Source organism: Prionailurus bengalensis, chromosome B2, assembly GCF_016509475.1.
Source record: "Prionailurus bengalensis isolate Pbe53 chromosome B2, Fcat_Pben_1.1_paternal_pri, whole genome shotgun sequence".
In the NCBI taxonomy this organism is placed as follows: domain Eukaryota; kingdom Metazoa; phylum Chordata; class Mammalia; order Carnivora; family Felidae; genus Prionailurus; species Prionailurus bengalensis.
Window position 1 is genome coordinate 127,737,186 of NC_057349.1, and position 23,549 is coordinate 127,760,734.

At 36.6% G+C, this 23,549-nt stretch overlaps 1 pseudogene; it reads right to left on the reverse strand.

Moving 5' to 3' along the window:
- Positions 1–9,068: 9,068 nt before the first annotated feature.
- LOC122490548 lies at positions 9,069–9,867 on the reverse strand (annotated as a pseudogene).
- Positions 9,868–23,549: the final 13,682 nt, after the last annotated feature.

The window sequence follows — 23,549 nt, forward strand, 5'->3', positions numbered from 1 at the left end:
TCAGGGACCCAGAGCAGCTCTTTCTGCCCATGGGTTCTGTCCCAGTGCTCTAATAAAATCACCTTTTTGCACCAAAGACATCTTTAAGAATTCTTTCTTGGCCATAAGCTCTAACCACCCCCCCCAATAACCCCAAAACCTCATCATTTGGCACTCAACGTGGGGCTGCTAGTCTTTACATATAGACTATGAGGTGGTACAAACTTGGTGAGTACTTTCTCTTCCTTACACTCATTTCAGCAACTTTTTAAGGAGTATGGTCTTACTGGAACATTTTCAGGTTGATTGCTCAGGCTGCAATACTCTAGGCTGTGGCTACTACACAGGGAGGAGAAAGACTGCCTTTTGCCTGGCTGGAATGGTAATAAGACCCAAAAACTTGATGCCTTCTCTTTATTCCTGTTCTTACACAAAGTTGTCTCTGTTGTGCATGGGACAGCCACCTAAGTGACTAGCATGGTTGCCGATCTTAAGAGTCCTATGTGAGGTTTCCTCCTCGTTGGTCTAATGTGATCCTCTTCATATCCCTGGTCTAGCCACTCCTGGTCATGAGACCTCTGCTCAGTGACAGCCAAAACTAGTACCAGATTGAATTAAAACCCAATCAGGGATCCTTCTAGGAAGTCAGATGTTAAGGAATATATGTGTTAGAATGTGGCTTAGATCATGATGGATTTCTATTTTTACTGTTTTCCATCATTGCCTTCAACTACAGAATTGTATAATTTTGTAAAATTTTTCCAGTGTTTTCCACGGGTTAAAAATGGCAGGTTCTTTGTGGTCTCCCCCACAAGGCAAGCCACAGTGCCACACAACATTGCCTTCTCTGCAAGGTGAGCCACAGCATGACACAGCAAGGCTGCCAATGGCACAGCACAGCATGGCCACCCTGGTGCAGAGCTGCATGGCCTTCTCAGCAAGGGAAACTGGGTCCATAAACCGGCACTCATTTGTAGTCTAGAATCCAATGGGGAAGTGGGGTGAGGGCCAGCCTACCTCCTACAGGGGCCTTTTTTTTTTCAATGTTTATTTATTTTTGGGACAGAGAGAGACAGAGCATGAACGGGGGAGGGGCATAGAGAGAGGGAGACACAGAATCGGAAACAGTCTCCAGGCTCTGAGCCATCAGCCCAGAGCCTGACGCGGGGCTCGAACTCACGGACCGCAAGATTGTGACCTGGCTGAAGTCGGACACTTAACCAACTGTGCCACCCAGGCGCCCCATACAGGGGCCTTTAAAGGCAGTGGTGATCAAACTGATTTTGTTCCAGGGATGCCTTGGGCTGCTCTGACACCTCAGGAATCTCTGACATGTTCTGTGCATGGAATACCACCTGAGAGTCGAGGGGGATTTTCATGGTAATGGAATTTCTCCACTTTTCTCTCTCTAGGAGGAGCATGGGAGCTGCTTCTTCCATCCCCAAGGACTCTCCCTTGGGATAACTTTTAGCCCATTAGAAACATTTTGGATTGCAAAATTTATGAAAGAACCAATCTTTAACACTGCATGGCCTCAATAGGATCTAGCAGTTAGATCTCTTCTGTAAGGTACAGGACAAATGCACAGAGGTACCCCAGGTCCAGACTTTCATTTCTCTTAATCAGGACCCAGATCTAAGGGCCTCTTATTATCTAAACAGGCCTTCCTTTCTATAAATCAAGACCCAGAGTTAAGGGCCTCTTAATCTAAACTGGTCTCCTCCCAATAAACCCAGGTTGCTGGAAGAAACATAGGCATTGCCTGATGAATGGGACACTGACCCTCTCACTGTTCCTAAGAGTGGGGGCTTCTCCCTTATTCATTTCCTGGGTAATGGTTCTAACTGGAGCCAACAGTGGTTAGTCTGCCTCAGGATAGGGATTTTAAGGAATATTCCCAAGCAGCTGTCATAACTCCCTATGTTTCAGAGAAATTCCTGGTCTTCTCCAGCCTGACCTGGACTGCATATTTCCACTTGTTGGTGGAAAAAAAATATGGCGTCTGCTCCTCTGTCAGAGCTGACATGGTTTAGAACCAGGAACCCTCTTTCTCTACATGCTGGTGGCATCTCACCTCTTCTGCCTCCTCCTGTTTCTGCATCACCTTGGATGTGGCCTACAAACTGGTTCCTGTACTATCCTCAGTATCTCAGGCCCTATTGGCTCCTCCTTCCACCCTCAATATCTGGGAGCAAAAAGCATTCCCACATGGACCCACCACTTCAGATTTCCCCACCAGTGTCCCACGTAGAAACTGACAATGGGGAACAGATTGTATTCTAAGTGGGTGCAGCTTATTCGGTGTTTAATGTAATTTGACAGTTTAATTAATATAGATATGTCTTAAGAGTTATCAGCATTAACTATGGAACTTATTCTATCTAGGTTTACTAAAGGTCAAAAAAGCTTGTGTTGTCTCTATTGCAGTTTGTTAACAAAAATGTAACTTAAAAAGATGGTTAAGGATTCGGCAGCAAGATGGCGGCTTAGGAGGACGCTGGGCTCACCGCAGGTCCTGCTTATCACTTAGATTCCATCTACACCTGCCTAAATAACCCAGAAAACCGCCAGAGGATTAGCAGAACGGAGTCGCCGGAGCCAAACGCAGACGAGAGGCCCACGGAAGAGGGTAGGAAGGGCGGCGAGGCGGTGCGCGCTCCACGGACTGGCGGCAGGGAGCCGGGGCGGAGGGGCGGCTCGCCGGCCAAGCAGAGCCCCCGAGTCGGGCTTGCAAAAGCGGAGGGGCCGGGCGGACTGTGTTCCGACAGCAAGCGCGACTTAGCGTCTGGGAGGTCAGAAATTAACAGCTCTGCTCGGAAAGCAGGAAGGCTGGAGGACAAAGGGAGGGAGAGCTGCTGAGCCCCCTGACAACAGAGCTCAGTTTGGTGGGGAACAAAGGCGCTCGCCAGCGCCATTTCCCCCGCCCATCCCCCAGCCGAAATCCCAAAGGGAACCGGTTCCTGCCAGGGAACTTGCTCGCTCCGCGCAAACACCCAACTCTGCGCTTCTGCGGAGCCAAACCTCCGGCAGCGGATCTGACTCCCTCCCGCTGCCACAGGGCCCCTCCTGAAGTGGATCACCTAAGGAGAAGCGATCTAAGCCTGCCCCTCCTGCCCCCGAGCACCTTGCCTACCCACCCCAGCTAATACGCCAGATCCCCAGCATCACAAGCCTGGCAGGGTGCAAGTAGCCCAGACGAGCCACACCACTCCACAGTGAATCCCGCCCCTAGGAGAGGGGAAGAGAAGGCACACACCAGTCTGACTGTGGCCCCAGCGGTGGGCTGGGGGCAGACATCAGGTCTGACTGCGGCCCCGCCCACCAACTCCAGGTATACACCACAGCACAGGGGAAGTGCCCTGCAGGTCCTCACCACGCCAGGGACTATCCAAAATGACCAAGCGGAAGAACTCCCCTCAGAAGAATCTCCAGGAAATAACAACAGCTAATGAGCTGATCAAAAAGGATTTAAATAATATAACAGAAAGTGAATTTAGAATAATAGTCATAAAATTAATCGCTGGGCTTGAAAACAGTATACAGGACAGCAGAGAATCTCTTGCTACAGAGATCAAGGGACTAAGGAACAGTCACGAGGAGCTGAAAAACGCTTTAAACGAAATGCATAACAAAATGGAAACCACCACAGCTCGGCTTGAAGAGGCAGAGGAGAGAATAGGTGAACTAGAAGATAAAGTTATGGAAAAAGAGGAAGCTGAGAAAAAGAGAGATAAAAAAATCCAGGAGTATGAGGGGAAAATTAGAGAATTAAGTGATACACTAAAAAGAAATAATATACGCATAATTGGTATCCCAGAGGAGGAAGAGAGAGGGAAAGGTGCTGAAGGGGTACTTGAAGAAATCATAGCTGAGAACTTCCCTGAACTGGGGAAGGAAAAAGGCATTGAAATCCAAGAGGCACAGAGAACTCCCTTCAGACGTAACTTGAATCGATCTTCTGCACGACATATCATAGTGAAACTGGCAAAATACAAGGATAAAGAGAAAATTCTGAAAGCAGCAAGGGGTAAACGTGCCCTCACATATAAAGGGAGACCTATAAGACTCGTGACTGATCTCTCTTTTGAAACTTGGCAGGCCAGAAAGAATTGGCAAGAGATTTTCAGGGTGCTAGACAGAAAAAATATGCAGCCAAGAATCCTTTATCCAGCAAGTCTGTCATTTAGAATAGAAGGAGAGATAAAGGTCTTCCCAAACAAACAAAAACTGAAGGAATTTGTCACCACTAAACCAGCCCTACAAGAGATCCTAAGGGGGACCCTGTGAGACAAAGTCCCAGAGACATCACTATAAGCATAAAACATACAGACATCACAATGACTCTAAACCCATATCTTTCTATAATAACACTGAATGTAAATGGATTAAATGCGCCAACCAAAAGACATAGGGTATCAGAATGGATAAAAAAACAAGACCCATCTATTTGCTGTCTACAAGAGACTCATTTTAGACCTGAGGACACCTTTAGATTGAGAGTGAGGGGATGGAGAACTATTTATCATGCGACTGGAAGCCAAAAGAAAGCTGGAGTAGCCATACTTATATCAGACAAACTAGACTTTAAATTAAAGGCTGTAACAAGAGATGAAGAAGGACATTATATAATAGTTACAGGGTCTATCCATCAGGAAGAGCTAACAATTATAAATGTCTATGCACCGAATACCGGAGCCCCCAAATATATAAAACAATTACTCATAAACATAAGCAACCTTATTGATAAGAATGTGGTAATTGCAGGGGACTTTAATACACCACTTACAGAAATGGATAGATCATCTAGACACACGGTCAATAAAGAAACAAGGGCCCTGAATGAGACATTGGATGAGATGGACTTGACAGATATATTTAGAACTCTGCATCCCAAAGCAACAGAATATACTTTCTTCTCGAGTGCACATGGAACATTCTCCAAGATAGATCATATACTGGGTCACAAAACAGCCCTTCATAAGTTTACAAGAATTGAAATTATACCATGCTTACTTTCAGACCACAATGCCATGAAGCTTGAAATCAACCACAGGAAAAAGTCTGGAAAACCTCCAAAAGCATGGAGGTTAAAGAACACCCTACTAACGAATGAGTGGGTCAACCAGGCAATTAGAGAAGAAATTAAAAAATATATGGAAACAAACGAAAATGAAAATACAACAATCCAAATGCTTTGGGACGCAGCAAAGGCAGTCCTGAGAGGAAAATACATTGCAATCCAGGCCTATCTCAAGAAACAAGAAAAATCCCAAATACAAAATCTAACAGCACACCTAAAGGAACTAGAAGCAGAACAGCAAAGGCAGCCTAAGCCCAGCAGAAGAAGAGAAATAATAAAGATCAGAGCAGAAATAAACAATATAGAAACTAAAAAAACTGTAGAGCAGATCAACGAAACCAAGAGTTGGTTTTTTGAAAAAATAAACACAATTGACAAACCTCTAGCCAGGCTTCTCAAAAAGAAAAGGGAGATGACCCAAATAGATAAAATCATGAATGAAAATGGAATTATTACAACCAATCCCTCAGAGATACAAACAATTATCAGGGAATACTATTAAAACTTATATGCCAACAAATTGGACAACCTGGGAAGAAATGGACAAATTCCTGAACACCCACACTCTTCCAAAACTCAATCAGGAGGAAATAGAAAGCTTGAACAGACCCATAACCAGCGAAGAAATTGAATCGGTTATCAAAAATCTCCCAACAAATAAGAGTCCAGGACCAGATGGCTTCCCAGGGGAGTTCTACCAGACGTTTAAAGCAGAGATAATACCTATCCTTCTCAAGCTATTCCAAGAAATAGAAAGGGAAGGAAAACTTCCAGACTCATTCTATGAAGCCAGTATTACTTTGATTCCTAAACCAGACAGAGACCCAGTCAAAAAAGAGAACTACAGGCCAATATCCCTGATGAATATGGATGCAAAAATTCTCAATAAGATACTAGCAAATCGAATTCAACGGCATATAAAAAGAATTATTCACCATGATCAAGTGGGATTCATTCCTGGGATGCAGGGCTGGTTCAACATTCGCAAATCAATCAACGTGATACATCACATTAACAAAAAAAGAGAGAAGAACCATATGATCCTGTCAATCGATGCAGAAAAGGCCTTCGACAAAATCCAGCACCCTTTCTTAATAAAAACCCTTGAGAAAGTCGGGATAGAAGGAACATACTTACACATCATAAAAGCCATTTATGAAAAGCCCACAGCTAACATCATCCTCAACGGGGAAAAACTGAAAGCTTTTTCCCTGAGATCAGGAACACGACAGGGATGCCCACTCTCACCGCTGCTGTTTAACATAGTGCTGGAAGTTCTAGCATCAGCAATCAGACAACAAAAGGAAATCAAAGGCATCCAAATTGGCAAAGATGAAGTCAAGCTTTCGCTTTTTGCAGATGACATGATATTATACATGGAAAATCCGATAGACTCCACCAAAAGTCTGCTAGAACTGATACAGGAATTCAGCAAAGTTGCAGGATACAAAATCAATGTACAGAAATCAGTTGCATTCTTATACACTAACAATGAAGCAACAGAAAGACAAATAAAGAAACTGATCCCATTCACAATTGCACCAAGAAGCATAAAATACCTAGGAATAAATCTAACCAAAGATGTAAAGGATCTGTATGCTGAAAACTATAGAAAGCTTCTGAAGGAAATTGAAGAAGATTTAAAGAAATGGAAAGACATTCCCTGCTCATGGATTAGAAAAATAAATATTGTCAAAATGTCAATACTACCCAAAGCTATCTACACATTCAATGCAATCCCAACCAAAATTGCACCAGCATTCTTCTCGAAACTAGAACAAGCAATCCTAAAATTCATATGGAACCACAAAAGGCCCCGAATAGCCAAAGGAATTTTGAAGAAGAAGACCAAAGCAGGAGGCATCACAATCCCAGACTTTAGCCTCTACTACAAAGCTGTCATCATCAAGACAGCATGGTATTGGCACCAAAACAGACACATAGACCAATGGAATAGAATAGAAACCCCAGAACTAGACCCACAAACGTATGGCCAACTCATCTTTGACAAAGCAGGAAACAACATCCAATGGAAAAAAGACAGCCTCTTTAACAAATGGTGCTGGGAGAACTGGACAGCAACATGCAGAAGGTTGAAACTAGACCACTTTCTCACACCATTCACAAAAATAAACTCAAAATGGATAAAGGACCTAAATGGGAGACAGGAAACCATCAAAACCTTAGAGGAGAAAGCAGGAAAAGACCTCTCTGACCTCAGCCGTAGCAATCTCTTACTCGACACATCCCCAAAGGCAAGGGAATTAAAAGCAAAAGTGAATTACTGGGACCTTATGAAGATAAAAAGCCTCTGCACAGCAAAGGAAACAACCAACAAAACTAAAAGGCAACCAACGGAATGGGAAAAGATATTCGCAAATGACATATCGGACAAAGGGCTAGTATCCAAAATCTATAAAGAGCTCACCAAACTCCACACCCAAAAAACAAATAACCCAGTGAAGAAATGGGCAGAAAACATGAATAGACACTTCTCTAAAGAAGACATCCGGATGGCCAACAGGCACATGAAAAGATGTTCAGCGTCGCTCCTTATCAGGGAAATACAAATCAAAACCACACTCAGGTATCACCTCACGCCAGTCAGAGTGGCCAAAATGAACAACTCAGGAGACTATAGATGCTGGAGAGGATGTGGAGAAACGGGAACCCTCTTGCACTGTTGGTGGGAATGCAAATTGGTGCAGCCGCTCTGGAAAGCAGTGTGGAGGTTCCTCAGAAAATTAAAAATAGACCTACCCTATGACCCAGCAATAGCACTGCTAGGAATTTATCCAAGGGATACAGGAGCACTGATGCATAGGGCCACTTGTACCCCAATGTTCATAGCAGCACTCTCAACAATAGCCAAATTATGGAAAGAGCCTAAATGTCCATCAACTGATGAATGGATAAAGAAATTGTGGTTTATATACACAATGGAATATTACGTAGCAATGAGAAAAAATGAAATATGGCCTTTTGTAGCAACGTGGATGGAACTGGAGAGTGTGATGCTAAGTGAAATAAGCCATACAGAGAAAGACAGATACCATATGGTTTCACTCTTATGTGGATCCTGAGAAACTTGGCAGGAACCCATGGGGGAGGGGAAGGAAAAAAAAAAAAAAAAAGAGGTTAGAATGGGAGAGAGCCAAAGCATAAGAGACTGTAAAAAACTGAGAACAAACTGAGGGTTGATGGGGGGTGGGAGGGAGGAGAGGGTGGGGGATGGGTATTGAGGAGGGCACCTTTTGGGATGAGCACTGGGTGTTGTATGGAAACCAATTTGTCAATAAATTTCATAAAAAAAAATTGTTATGTTACACAAACCCTCTGGAGTATAGATGGGAGGTCTGCAAACTATGGCAGATCAAATCTGACTTACCCTCTGTTTATACAAATAAAGTTTTATTGGAATACAAAAAAAAAGGAGTAAGTCACAGTAGTGAGAATTTCTGAACCAATATAAAAAAATTACTAAACATAAAGGAAAATATGAATAAATACATTAATACATTAAAGCACATTAAAAACAAATACATTAAAATACTTATTCATCACATTTCATGAGAGAAATTGGAAAGGTAGGTTGAAATGACATTTGTATAAATATGGATATTACAGTCATTTGGAAATAGCAACTTTGAATTTCCAAAGATTATTTCATTTTTATTTTTTTTAACATTTATTTATTTTTGAGAGACAGAGCATGAGTGGGGGAGAGGTAGAAAGAGAAGGAGACACAGAATCTGAAGCAGGCTCCAGGTTCTGAGCTGTCAGCACAGAGCCTGATGCAGGGCTGACCCCACAAACCTTGAGATCATGACCTGAGCCGAAGTTGGACACTTAACTGACTAAGCCACCCAAGCATCCTGAATTTCCAAGGATTCTTTTAAAAGAATTTGTACTTTTAAATCAAGTTCAAGTCTCTTCCCCAAAGTGGATTGATAACATTACTTTTTTTTTTTCATAATGAGACTTTTCATCAGCATTAAAAGTCTGAATTTTATATAAATTCTTGGACGCCTGAGTCATACCCATCAGTTTGTTAAACTTTAGAACCTGTCTCACCCTACGAAGCTTTTCAGAACTACTACCTTCACTATGAGTTCCATGAATTTTCCCAATTCAGATTTAGGCTTCTATAGCACTTTTACTTTTCTATCAAAGACATCATGGAGAAGATAAAAAAAAAAAAAATGGAAAGCCTTTCTGTATCTTCTACAATGCTCTCCATTACATTTATTGACCACTTCTTGCAAGTTATTCGTCTACAACTTTTGGATCATCAATTTCATCAACTTCTGGATTTTGCAGACCTGTGGTCCTGAACGTAAGTCTTTTGAGTCTTACTGTTGCATTTTTTTTAGTAAAACCAACACAGGGTAGAAGAACCAAATAACCATCAGAATTCTTGACTTCAACATGAACCTCAATCACAGCCTGTTTGTTGTTTGTTTGTTTGTTTGGTTATCACAGAGCACAAAAGTATAATCCATCCTATGGAAGTTGGTCAGGCAGTTTTTGCCCAGAACATCCTTGGTAACTAGCATGATTTTTCTAACTTCATCATTCTGCAAATCAGCAAGTCTTCCTTCAAAAACACTACCCTTGATGCAATCAATATACACATCAGAGGCAATTTTGGTTCCTTGAATCCTTCAGATTAGCTTTTTTCCAGCTCTACTTATATAAAACATAGCTGTTGCTTTCACATCATATCAAATGTCTTTAAAAAATGGGTCAGCTACTTTCTTTTTGGCTCTCTTTTTTGCTGCCTTTTGTAAGATGCTAGTTGTTGCCATTCATCATGGTGCAGCTCTGGGAGCCAAAGCCTTACACCCTTATTTTATTTTGCAACTTTTATGGGCACTGCAAAGTTGCCAACCCCAGTCCATAATCTCAGAAGCAGGAAACTACTTAGACTTTTTAGAGCCCTTGCGTGTGTTTGTACAAAGAATTAAATAACTATCATTCCACATTATTTCCTTGCAATTGCCATTTTTTTTTAAATGAAAAGCTATTTAGGGTATATGTCTTGAGAAAATGATAAAGATTATGGTAACAAGGTACTATAGTGTGACTGTGCCATACCCCTGAAAAAAAACCCATATGTTGAAATCAATACCCAATGTGATGATATTAAGAGTTACTTAGGTCCTGAAGGTGTGGTCCTCATGAATGGGATTAGTGCTCTTGCAAAAAAAGACCCTACAGAGTTAGCTCACTCCTGACCCAGAAAAGGGTCTTTACCTAACCATGTTGGCACTGTGATCTCAGGCTACCAGCCTCAAGAACTGTAAGAAATAATTTATGCACTATTTTGTTACAGCATACAGAATAAGACACACAGCTTATTTAAGCATTATGTTATTTGAAAGTTACTAAAATCATTTTTCAATACAGTTTGGTGAATAAATATTTCAACCCTTCTTATATCAAATAAAAACCAATCTGGTTCTTTAAACTTAAATCATTAGCTTAATATGTACTTTAGACCCATTCTTTGATTTTACCTTCCCCAATTACTAGCATAAGGATTTTTTTAGGCATGTAAACACCCTTTGGAGTATAAGAATATTTTAAATGGTGAACTGCTATCACTTAATTTACAGTTACTCTTGCCAGTCATTTTATTACAATAATTAGGACTAATAAATTGGTCACGACCTTGGAAACCATAGTGTACAAATCAATATAATCTACCAGCCTGTTGGTTGTCATAGAAACTGATCATAGCAAGCATGTTTAATGCAGCACACATTTATGCATAAATTAACAACCCACTAAAGTTTAAAAGTGAGCCTAAGCAAAATCATTTTTACCACAACTTTTATCATTGGTCTCTATTTTACCTCATGTGTCATTCCTTTTAAAACTGGAACTAAAAAAATACATAATATTGAACTAAATAGGTAAAGGATATACCTTTAGAGCTAATATTCAGTAGTTTTCTCATAAGGGAAGAATTCTCTCATTTCAGATTAAATAATGTATCAATATGACTTGTCCTAGCAATCGAAATGCCCTTGCTTCCAATGTATTTAGCTTCCCCCTTCATTGCCTAACTGTACTAATCTGGGGAATAAAAAGTCTTGCAAAATATAACATTGGGATGCAGCGAACTGCATCATCTTAAGGATTTAAAATGCAATTTCTGAAGAATAAAAAGGATATAATTGGAGCCTTGAAACACATAAGCAGAGTTTTCTGTGCAAATAATGAAATATTCTTGTCATTCAAACGTTTCGTCCATAAACCATTCGGTTAAAATTATATGTCATTCTTTTACACAAAATGCATTTCTATAAATTCCTTCTTTTCATTTGTTTAAATAAATTACACCAAAACATAAAAATATAATCCAAAGAGAGCATCCCTATCTCAATACTGAATATTACCAAGTCTAACATAAAATTTAAGGTATGTTTACATTAAAGAAAATCATTAAGGAAAGAAGTTAAAAGAAATAGGAATACTTTAAGAATATCTATGTAAAACATACAATTATATATGCACACATATATGTGTAAGTAAGTATATAAGCATATATAAAAATATACATTCATATAACTGTATGTGTATGTACACATAAAAAGAGAGAAATCTAACCATGTATCATGTACCCATCATTTGGCTTCGATGAATAAAAATTCATGACCAATGTTGTTTTATTTTTATCCCCACTAATTAACCCAATCTCACATTATTTAAAGAACTATTTTATTAAATTTTTCTTTATATGTTTCATATGTGCCTCTTAAACAATCTTTCAAAAACATGATGATAATTACATCAACTGCCTTAAAGTTAGCTCCTAATTATCATCAAATACCCAGTGAGTTTTCAGACTTCTCCAGTTACCTCATATAAGAGTTTTGCAGGGGGTTTGTTGGGATCAGGGTACAAATGAGGTCTACACAATGGAATTAGCCAGTGTGTCCCTTAGATTTCTCTTTATGTATTTCTCTTTTTCTCCTTTTATTTTTTTTCTTCCCTCTGGGAATTATGTGAAAATAGGTTATTCGTCCTACATAGTTTCACACAATCTAAATTTTCCTGATCACCTCTCCATTGTGTCTTTTAACATGTTTTTCTGCCTTCTTTTTTTTTTTTAATTTTTTTTTTCAACGTTTATTTATTTTTGGGACAGAGAGAGACAGAGCATGAACGGGGGAGGGGCAGAGAGAGAGGGAGTCACAGAATCGGAAACAGGCTCCAGGCTCTGAGCCATCAGCCCAGAGCCCGTCGCGGGGCTCGAACTCACGGACCGCGAGATCGTGACCTGGCTGAAGTCGGACGCTTAACCGACTGCGCCACCCAGGCGCCCCTTTCTGCCTTCTTATTCTATGTGAATCAACAGATCCATAGATTCACTTTTCAATTTTAGAAAGAATTTTATATAGTAGATGCAAAGCACTTGCATCAGAAGTCCATAATGGCTGGTTTTTGACATTGCTCTATTAGAAACCATTGATGACAATTACCTATATATAATTAATGACTCCAGGGTTGCAAAATAGTGATACACTAATGCTAATACCCTTATTAATTTATTGGCTGAGGTATGTTTAAAAAAGAAACTTTCTCTCATGAAATCTTTGGTTACTACACAATACAGTTTATATAGGAAAATGGGAATTTAAATACTTTTTTAACAGCTTTCATAATAATAAACTATTTTCCTAGCATCTTCCAATAAATTCAATAAGATTGTATATTTATATATATGCACCAATATTTAAACCACAGCCATTATTTCTCTTTTACGCTCAACTCATATATTAATAATATCTTAGTTATCTGTAGAATCATTTGAGAACTTAAAAGAGTACTTATTTATAAATACAGTCCTAGGTGGGTTTTTTTGGTAGCTCACTTATAAGAAAGATCATGTGGCTTTTCCTTTACAACATACTATTATGCAGAGTTGAATATTAAGGGTTTTATAAATGATTTATATAACTTTAATTTTACTGTATCAACTAGTATTTCCTAATGTATCTTATTATAAATATATAAACTTCTGTGTTGCAAAATATGAGACCTGAAAGGGGCAGATGATGTGGTGTGAGAAGGCTGCCTGAATGCATATTATAAAGAAAAAGATATATGGTATCTGATATATATATATATTTTATTATCTACAATATTATATATAAACTACATTATATATAATATATATGGATATATATGGATAAGAATATAGATCATAATCATTAGAATTTTCTTACATTGAAAAAATATTTATATATTACATACACATAAAATAACATATTTTATCTTTATTATTTAACATCATTAAGTTCATATTTTAAAGAAACAGGGAGTTGTTTTTTGTTTGTTTGTTTTATATTTTCCCCTTATATAATTCTTAATTTAAAAACTTCAAAATTCAAAAATTTAAAAAATTCTCATGGCCACTCTAACATTGATTTCTTTCTTAATAGCTAGGATTAACAAATCTTTTAAGAATAAACAGAAAATGAACCAAAACTGAACAACAGGTTTATGATTTAACTATAACTAAATACTCAACTAACTGCAACAAATTTTAACACTATAGTTGTTTATTTACATTGTCATATTACTTCAAAGCATTTTGAAGTTAATTGTTGTAACTTATAAAGAAATAAGCACCCATCAGATTAGAATATAACCTCTATTGCTTTTAAAATCAAGTAGATTGGCTACGTGATTTCTAGGGTCATCATAACGTTTTAAAAATTAAATAGCAATAATAACATTTTTTGGATTATTTTTTAAAGATAAAAATTTACAACTTAAACGATATAAATACAAATAACAAGTTCTGAGATTTATAAGCTCTTTATGAGCTTAATCAAAAGGAGTACTATGCAGTACTCTGTGAGAATGTATTCTTAACAAAATTTTAATATAATTATTCTGCCCACATGATATACCCATCACTATATGTATATGTGATATTATTATAACATCTTTTGCCTTATATTGATTATGGGAGGTACGGTATTTTTACCAATGCATTGTACCTATCAAATCATTCTCTCAGCCCACTTATTCACAAGTGCAGGGAGATCAGTTTTGAGACATGATGAACTAATCACCAAAGAACAGATGTTTGTATTCTACACTGTACTTATTAACTTCTTCAGAAAAACTTTCAGGTTTTATAAGCTATCATCTATTTAATATACTTCCAAAATAATGAGATGTGAAGTAACTGGTCAACTATTACATTGTTATTCAAATTAAAAGGTTTATTTTCTTGATGTTGTCTTCATGTAGAATCCCCAAATAATCTATGCCAAATTATCTAACATAAGTGGAAAATAAAACTCAATAGAAATTCTGAAAAAATTTAAAATGTTTAGTGCATAATATGGCCATAGGTACCATGCAAAGTACTGATTATATATAAAAGGAATGTATAATTTATTATTTAATACAGTATAGTTTGAGAGTGAAAGGGGGTACTATTAATAATTATGCTGAAACAATGTCTGTAAAATAAGTCTGTCTATGGCAGGGTATACTGGTTACACTGAAATAATTAAAACAAATTGGTCCCCACCTCCTTAGAACTTGTTAAAGTATGATAGCCATGTTATACATAAACAAATATAAATTTTAAAATTATTTAAGAGCTGAATAAGCATAGTTGTAAGGGAACTGGGTATGGTACTAACAAGATTTTAACACCAAGCTTGCTACCCATATCAGTAGTGTTATGTGACAATCATATTTACAATTAAAACCTTTGTCTTATTACCTATATTTAGCCTTCCTCTGCTATTGCAATTTTTTTCCACCAGATGGTAGCCAATAAAAGCAGGAAAAAGAGCGATTAACAAAGTTAAAAGAAACAAGATTAAATTGAAACAAAACTTATATAGAGAATTAGATTATAGCTAGAGACGTAGCTCTGCATCTAAAAATTCCATATGTCAAATAAATTAACAATAACATTTTAACCGTTTTTTTTTTCAAAACAAATATTGCCCCAATATTGAATCTGTACAAATCCTTCGAGTTAACTTGGATTTTTAGGTCTCTCAGACGATTAAATAATATACACAGGAAAATGCTAAATTTGATCACTGGAGTCCATGGACATTTTTTCATAGGTTATTTACAAGCATGAATATAGACTTTATCACAATTTTTTTCTGGGAAGAAATTTTTATTATTATAAATAAATATTTACTTTTATTTCCAGCGTAGATAATATACACTGTTATGTTGGTCTCAAGTGTGGACAATATAGTGATTCAACAATTCTGTGCATTTACTCAGTGCGCATCACTGTAAGCGTGCTCTTAATCCCCTTCACCTATTTCACCCAGCCACTCCACCTACGTCTCCTCCAGTAACCATTGGTTTGTTCTCTAAGAATACAGGCATTTTAAAATTCCTCAATACTTTATGTAAAAGAAACACTGTGATGTTCTAACCTATAATTTTTAGAATATACATTTTCTGACAGTTGTTTTAAAAAATGCATTTATCCTTCTTATCCAGCAAAAATCAGATATGTGGTATTATTTCCTCTGTGTGGAGTCCTCTCCTCTAGCCTTGTTAGTCTTGGTTTGTACATGAAGTATTCATTATTTGCAAAAACCAATTATCATCCCTGTCTGGATACATTAAGATTTTTTCTACAAGTCTTTTCCTCTCTATCACATTTTAAGCAACAGTATACATGAATTATTCATAGTTCCCATATTGCAGGCAAGTTTTTTTTTATTAAATTTGATCATAATAATAGTTATTACCCCAGTCATGGCAGTTTTATGAGTCTTCTTCAATGCCATTACCTGGAAAGATTTCAATCAAGAAATATAAAAGATGCAAATCAATTTCCATAATAAAATTAAACTGTACCATCTACTCCTTCATTCCAGCAATAGAGCTGATTGACAGCCTCTTCCTGATAGCTGGAGCAGATAACTTTCAGATAAAGAAATGGAGAATGGCAGATTATTTGCTCTTAAGAATTTCAGTGACTTTTTCCTTATTGTTGATATTTGATGTTTGCTAATCTCACTGGAACATAATATTTAACTCAGGGTCTGTGCACAAATTTACTTTCAAGCGGAGTATTTTCCTCTCTAATACTAGTTAATTTTCTCAGGTAGTTGTGCTTATAAAAGAATAAACACAGTGTTGAGTGCTAGGATACTGTTTTCCTCCTGCTGACAAATGTAACCTCATTCTGTACAACAAAAATACTGATCTGGGGAAGAAAGAGTGACTAATTTGGTTCTGGGTATCAATTTTTTTAATTAAAAATATCATATTTTTATTGGGAGAATTTTCTCCTACTAAATATATATATCAGCTTCTGCTCTCACACAATGAGAGGTATTAAGCTGGACTCTAAGTTTGCAGATTTAGACTGCAAATTTTTATGATGAGAAGTCATGATGGCTGAGAACAGAAAAACTGTTGTGAATATATGCATTACATACCCTGGTTTAGAAGAGAGGGTCTGAAGCCCTATCACTACCCTTACTTCTTCCTCAAACCACTGAGTGACTAGATGGGCAACTGGAGTAGCACTCATCTAATCCCACTCCTCCCAAAATGTATCACAGGATTTGAGTAAAAGATGAGACAGCAACAATGATCTATTATAAGAATGTCAACATTCTTTAAGGCAATGGGACCAGAGATCTTGCAACTTAATTCTTTCCTGTTCTCTCAATAGTTCTCTCTCACCATTAATAATTAGCAGTGGATTAACATCAAAAATATCTTCAGCTTAGTATCTTTACTCTTCTCAAAACTTCTTTCATAAATACTTGTGTTGTAAGATAGTATTAAAATTTGAGTAATAGAAACAAATTATTTTTAGTGAAGATAGATAATTTAAAGTTCAGTTGGCAGCAGTAGGCATCCTCAGAAGTTCTAATCATATCAGCCCTACTTATCTTCAATGAATTAATTTAAACTTTACTTCTTATCTGATAAAACATAGGAAGATTGTCTATATTTTAATACTTATCACTATAAACAGTTCCTCTTTAATTGTTTATATCTATAACATACTATAAATACTTTCCAGCCATAAATATTGGATATATATCCCATGTCTATAACAATGACCAGTCAATGCTTACTGATTTGAATAACTGACTGATGGATATACTAGTTGCAGAGGTAAGCAGCTTCCATAATTGATATATATTTTCCAGAAAGATCTCTTCTAATCAATAAATAATTGTTCCTCTACTGCTATGTAGGTTAATTTTTGTAACCTATGGTGTGTTCACATTTATGCTGTTCATTCTCTAGTTTAATAAATGTCAATAAGTGTCTCATTCATAAAGACATGAAATTAATTTTAATTTAATTGTATCTTATGTTTACATGGTAAAAGTATTATATTTTCAAAAAAATTGTTAATACAACATAAACATAAGATTTACATGCAAATAATTTGAATATAAAATTGTATACACTTAAAACTAGCTAAGAATAATCTTAATAAAAAATTAAAAAAAAATAAATATCCTGTGACGCCTGGATGGCTCAGTCGTTTCAGTACTCGACTCTTGATTTCGGCTCAGGTCAGGATCTCATGATTCAGAGATCAAGTCCCACATGGGGTTCTGCACTGATAGCATGTAGCCTGCTTAGGAGTCTCTCTCCCTCTCTCTCTGCCCCTTCCCTGCTCTCACTCTCTCAAAATAAATAAATAAAGTTAAACTAAATTTCTTGCAAAGTTGTGGAATGTGGGTCACAAAATTAGATGCCATATTCCCTAGTATATAATGAAAGTAAAATATCAAAATAAATTATGCCATTTGTATTACTCATGAACTACAGCCATAAAAGAGGTGACTAAGTTGAGAGATGATTCAGCCATAAGGAGATTTTTGCTATGAATACTGTCCTTAATGGAATCCAAATAATAATAAAAAAGATAATAATAAATTTTACTACAAAGCTATGGTAATTAACACATGTGGTACTGGCATAAAGATACACAAATAGGTTGATGAAAAATATTTTAAAGTCTAGAAAAAAACCCTCACATTCATGTCCAATTAAATTTTCACAAAGGTGCCAAGACAATTCAATAGTGAAAAAGAAAGTCTTTTCAACAAACGGTGTTCAGACAACACAATATCCACACACAAAAGACCTCATATCCTGTAACTCACATCATATATAACAATGAACTTATATCCACCAAGAAGACCTAACAATTGTAAACATTTATACTCCAAATGTGAGAGCACCCAAATATATAAATCAATTAATCACAAAATAAAGAAACTCATTGATAATAATACCATAATAGTAGGGGACCTCAACACCCCACTTACAACAATGGACAGATCATTTAAACAGAAAATCAACAAGGAAACAATGGCTTTGAATGACACACTGGACCAGATGGACTTAACAGATATATTCAGAATATTTCAAGCTAACGCAGCAAAATACACATTCTTCTCCAGTGCACATGGAACATTCTCCAGAATAGACCACATACTGGGACACAAGTCAGTCCTCAAAAAATACGAAAAGATCAAGGTCATACCGTGCATTTTTCAGACCACAATGCTATGAAACTCGAAATCAACAAGAAAAAATTTGGAAAGATAACAAATACTTGGAGACTAAACAACATCCTACTAAAGAATGAATGACCTAACCAAGAAGTTAAAGAGGAAATTAAAAAGTACATGGAAGCCAATGAAAATGATAACACCACAACCCAAAACCACTGGGACGCAGCAATGGCGGTATTAACAGGGAAGTATATAGCAATCCAAGCTTTCCTAAAGAAGGAAGAAAGATCTCAGATACACAACCTGACCTTACACCTTAAATAGCTGGAAAAAGAACAGCAAATAAAACCAAAAACCAGCAGAAGACAGGAAATAATAAAGATTAGAGCAGAAATCAATGCTATCCAAATGAAAAAAAAAACAAAAAACAAAAAACAAAAACAACAACAACAAAAAAAAACAGATCAATGAAACCAGAAGCTGGTTCTTTGTAAGAATGATCAAAATTGATAAACCACTAACCAGTTTGATCAAAAAGAAAAAGGACCCAAATAAATAAAGAATGAAAGAGAAGTGATCACAACCAACAAAGTAGAAATAAAAACAATAATAAGAGAATATTATGAGCAATGATATACCAATAAATTCAGCAATCTGGAAGACATGGACAAATTCTTAGAAACATATAAACTACCAAGACTGAAACAGGAAGAAATAGAAAACTTGAACAGACCTATAAACAGTAAAGAAATCGAATTAGTAATCAAAAATCTCTCTCTCAAAAAAAAAAAAAAAAAGTCCAGGGCCAGATGGCTTTTCAGGGGAATTCTACCAAACATTTAAGGAAGAGTTAATACCTACTCTCTTGAAGCTGTTCCAAAAAATAGAAATGGAAGAAAAACTTCTAAGCTCTTCCTATAAAGCCAGCATTACCTTGATTCCAAAACCAAAGACCCCACTAAAAAGTACTATACCCCAATTTCCCTGATGAACATGGATTCAAAAATCTTCAACAAGGGAATAGACAACTGGATCCAGCAATACATTAAAAAAATTATTCACCATGACCAAGCAGGATTTATACCTGGGATGGAAGGCTGGTTCAATATCTGCACAACAATGTGATTCATTACATCAATAAAAGAAAGGACAAGAATCATATGATCTTCTCAACAGATGTAGAGAAAACATTGGACAAAATATAGCATCCTTTCTTGTATAAACCTTCAAAGAAGTAGGGATAGAAGGGTCATACCTCAAGATCAAAGCCATGTATGAAAAGACTCAACACTAATATCATCCTCAATGGGGAAAAACTGACAGCTTTCCCCCTAAGGTCAGGAACAAGACAGGGATGTCCACTCTCGCCACTGTTATTCAACATGGTATTGGAAGTCTTAGCCTCAGCAATCAGACAACACAAAGAAATAAAAGGCATCCAAATCAGCCAGGAAGAGGTCAGACTTTCACTCTTCACAGATGATAATCTGTATGGAAAACCCAAAAGATTCCATGAAAAAACTGCAAGAACTGATCCACGAATTCAGCAAAGTTGCAGGATATAAAATCAATGCGCAGAAATCAGTTGCATTCCTATACACCAACAATGAAGCAACAGAAAGAGAAATCAAGGAATCATTCCCATTTACAATTGCACCAAAAACCATAAAATACCTAGGAATAAATCTAACCAAAGAGGTGAAAAATCTATACACTGAAAACTATAGAAAGCTTATGAAAGAAATTGAACAAAAAAAATGGAAAAAGATTCCATGCTCCTGGATAAGAAGAACAAATATTGTTAAAATGCCAATACTACCCAAAGCAATCAACATATTCAATGCAATACCTATGAAAATAACACCAGCATTCTTCACAGAACTAGAACAAACAATCCTAAAATTTGTATGGAACCAGAAAAGATCCCAAATAGCCAAAGCAATCTTGAAAAAGAAAACCAAAGCAGGAGGCATCACAATCCCAGACTTCAAGCTGTATTACAAAGCTGTAATCATCAAGACAGTATGGTGCTGGCACAAAAACAGACACATAGATCAGCGGAACAGAATACAGAACCCAGAAATGGACCCACAAACGTATGGCCAACTAATCTTTGACAAAGCAGGAAAGAATATCCAATAGAATAAAGACAGTCTCTTCAGCAATGGTGCTGGGAAAAATGGACAACGACATGCAGAAAAATGAACCTGGACCACTTCCTTACACCATACACAAAAATAAACTCAAAATGCATGAAAGACCTAAATGTAAGACAGGAAGCTATCAAAATCTTCGAGGAGAAAGCAGGAAAAAAAACTCTTTGACCTTGGCCGCAGCAACTTCTTACTCAACATGTCTCCAGAGTCAAGGGAAACAAAAGCAAAAATGAACTATTGGGACCTCCTCAAAATAAAAAACTTCTGCACAGGGAAGAAAACAATCAGTAAAACTGAAAGGCAACTGACAGAATAGGAGAAGATATTTGCAGATGACATATCAGATAAAAGGTTGGTATCCAAAATCTATAAAGAACTTATCAAACTCAACACCCAAAAAACAAATAATCCAGTGAAGAAATGAGTAAAAGACATGAATAGACACTTCTCCAAGTAAGATATCCAGATAGCCAACAGACACGTGAAAAGATGGTCAACATCACTCATCATCAGGGAAATAGAAATCAAAACCACAATGAGATACCATCTCACACCTGTCAGAATGGCTAAGAGGATCTCATTTGCACTGCTATTGGGAATACAAACTGGTACAGCCACTCTGGAAAACAGTATGGAGGTTCCTCAAAAAATTAAAAATAGAACCCACGACCCAGAAAGTGCACTGCAAGGTATTTATCCAAGGGATACAGGTATGCTATTTCGAAGGGGCATATGCATCCCAATGTTTATAGCAGCAATATCAACAATGGCCAGACTATGGAAAGAGCCCAGAGTATGGAAAGAGTCCATTGATGGATGAATGGATAAGAAGAAGTGGTGCATATATATACACAATAGAGTATTACTCGGCAATCAAAAAGAATGAAATCTTGCTATTTGCAACTACATGGATGGAACTAGAGAGTATAATGCTAAGTGAAATCAGTCAGAGAGAGACAAATATCATATGACTTCACTCATACAAGAACTTTAAGATACAAAACAGATGAACACAAGGGAAGGGAAGCAAAATAATATGAAAACAGGGAGGAAGACAAAACATCAGAGACTCTTAAATACAGAGAACAAACAGAGTTACTGGAGGAGTTGTGGGAGGGGGGGTGGGCTAAATGGGTAAGGGACATTAAGGAATCTACTCCTGAAATCATTGTTGCACTATATGCTAACTACCTTGGAAGTAAATTAAAAAGACAAATTAAATTAAAAATAAATAAACAAACTTGGGGCACCCGGGTGGCTCAGTCAGTTGCGCATCTGACTTCGGCTCAGGTCATTAGCTTCCGGTTCCTGAGTTCGAGCCCCGCATCAGGCTCTATGCTACAGCTCAGAGCCCAGAGTCTGCTTCAGATTCTTTGTCTCCCTCTTTCTCTACCCCTTCCCTATTCATGCTCTGTCTCTCCATCTCTCTCAAAGATAAATATTTCAAAAATTAATAGAAATAAATAATTAAACAAACTTAATAAAAATCATAAATCCAAAAGTAAGAGGTAAACTATAAAATTCTTAGAAGAAAATAGGAGTAAATCTCAATGACCTTCGATTCAATCGGCAATAGGCAATAATTGAATAAGCAATAATTTCTTACATGTGAAATATATAATTAAATTGGCAATAATTCAATAGGGAATAATTTCTTATATATGAAATCAAATATCACAAGCAATAAAAGGAAAAGAAAAAAAGGTAAATTAGACTTCACATTTAGAAACCTTTGTTAGCACAATAAACTGAAAAATGGGGACAATATTTCCCACTTGTATCTATGATAAGGGATGTGCTTCCAGAATAAAGACCTCTTACAACTCAACAGTAACCAAATAAACTAATTAAAATGGGAATGGATTTGTATAGGCTTTTCGCAAAAGAAGGTACACAGTAGGCCAATATGCACAGGAAAGATGCTCAAAATCATTAGATATTAGAGAAATGTAAACCAAAACCACAATGAATACCATTTCACACTCACTAGGATGGTCACAATAAAAAAGATAAGCAATAACTAGTGTTGGTAAAAACCTGGGAAAATTGGAATCCTCATATATTCTTGGTGAGAATGTAAAATGGTATGGTGCCTTTGGAAAACAGCTTGGCAGTTCCTCACCAAGTTAAACATAGAGAGTGACCATATGACCAGCAATGCCATTGGTATATATTATCTAAGAGATCAGAAAACATTCTCATAAAAAATATGAAAATATTCACAGCAGCATTCTTAAGAGCAGAAATATGGAATAATTTAAACATCCATCAACTAATGAATGGATAAATAAAATATATCCATACAATGAAATACTACTATTCAGCATTAAGAAGCAATGAAGACATATACATACTACAGCATAGATGAATCTGGTATCATTATGTTAATTAAAAGAAGTCAGTGAAAAATTACCATATATTGTAACATTCTATTTATAGGAAAAGTCCAGGAAAAAACAAAGAGCAAACGGAACAAAAGAAAACAGCAAACACTGTGATAGATTTTAATACAACCATATCAATAATCACTTTAAATGTGAATGATGTAAAGATATCTCTTACAAGACTGTGATTATCAGACCAAATTAGATGCTGTCTAGAAAAACCTCACTTTAAATATAAAAATACAGATAGGTTAATAGTATTTTTACTTAGAAGACCTTAAAAATGTAAAAATTTAGAAACATGTACTAAATTATGTTTCTACAAAATGGTATAACTACAATGTCTTAATGGGATCAATAAATTAAATATACACCCTGGGTCACTTTTGTTCCATTTTTAAAATTTTGTATATTTTAGTTCAAAAGAACAGAGGATAATATT